Genomic DNA, 1,297 nt, shown 5'->3' with positions numbered 1-1,297 from the left:
CGCCGTACATCAGTGTACATGCCCCCCCCCCCCCGCAATTGCTGTCTTGCATGCAGCGTTCTATAAATTCATGAGTTACTGTTTATCTCGTTTCAGGTTCGAGTGTGGGAAGCTCTGTGTCGACTTCCCAGTGCCCGAGGAGAAGGAGCCAGTTTACAACACCATTCAAAAATCTAATTATGACCAGGATGGTGATATAAGGGTGCATCGCTAAGCATCCTGGTTTTGCATCCAGCTGTCGGATGTATGTCCTACAGGGTGCTTACAGACTGTACAAAAAAAGACTAGATTGTTGTAGAAGGAATCAACATACCAACTTGTAGGTTTCTCTTATCTCCTGATAGTTTCAAATATTATTCAAGTTAAAGGAAGTCATTATGTAGTTGCTCCTGTGGCCAGTCATAGAGTAAAGTAAAGGGGAACGTTGTATAACTATGATTGCCTTTTAATCAACCAATGAATATGTAATTACGAAACCACTGTCACAAACAGTGCACATTCATGTACTATACCATCATCGCTACCTTCTCCGAGCAGAAGTAAACTGCGTAGAACTCAACTCAATACTATTTTTCACGCATCGCTAAAATATGGTCATTTACTTTCAGGAAATGCAGATGCATTAAGAAAGCTTGATAGGTCATGGGATTCCTGGGACTTTATTTTATTCCGAACCGAGCGAACTTTTCTTTGTATATTGCATCAACTTAGAGCCTCGAAAGTACACCTGCCTGAACTGCAACATGTATTTCTTTTTACCTTTCTATCTTTGTTAATAATCAATGTGTGTGTGTGATATATAGAAGTCATGTACATCCGTTTCGGGCACTTATTACAGTCTCAATCAGGAAAGTAATTTATTTCTCCCAAGCCTTTAATGGCAAAGGCAGTTTGTTTACGATAATCAGCTGACACCGTTCACCCTGAGAGTTTTGGCCCAGGGCGAAGCGCAGAAAGGCTCAAGTGAACGCAGAGAGTGACCAGCATGCAATACTCGCGGGATATACATCAGCAACATTACGTCGGGTTTTCCTGGGTAGAGGAAGTATCTAGGCTATTAGGCCAGTTGCTAATATTATTATAGAATATCGGAAAACGATGTAAGAAGGACAAATACGTTATGTATGGTTTATTTCAATACCTGGCTACATGGAAATAGGAAATAATGAGGTTTTAGAGGGTGTTGTGCTTTACCTTTAAATTCTAATATAGTTTCAAACCACTCCCTTTTACTTCAGCATATGAGTTTGTGTTTTTATATGATGGTGGTCCCTTAATCGAGGTCCGATGATCTGGT

The sequence above is a fragment of the Penaeus monodon genome, chromosome 15, assembly GCF_015228065.2.
Source record: "Penaeus monodon isolate SGIC_2016 chromosome 15, NSTDA_Pmon_1, whole genome shotgun sequence".
NCBI lineage: Eukaryota > Metazoa > Arthropoda > Malacostraca > Decapoda > Penaeidae > Penaeus > Penaeus monodon.
Note: the sequence above shows the minus strand (reverse complement) of the source record.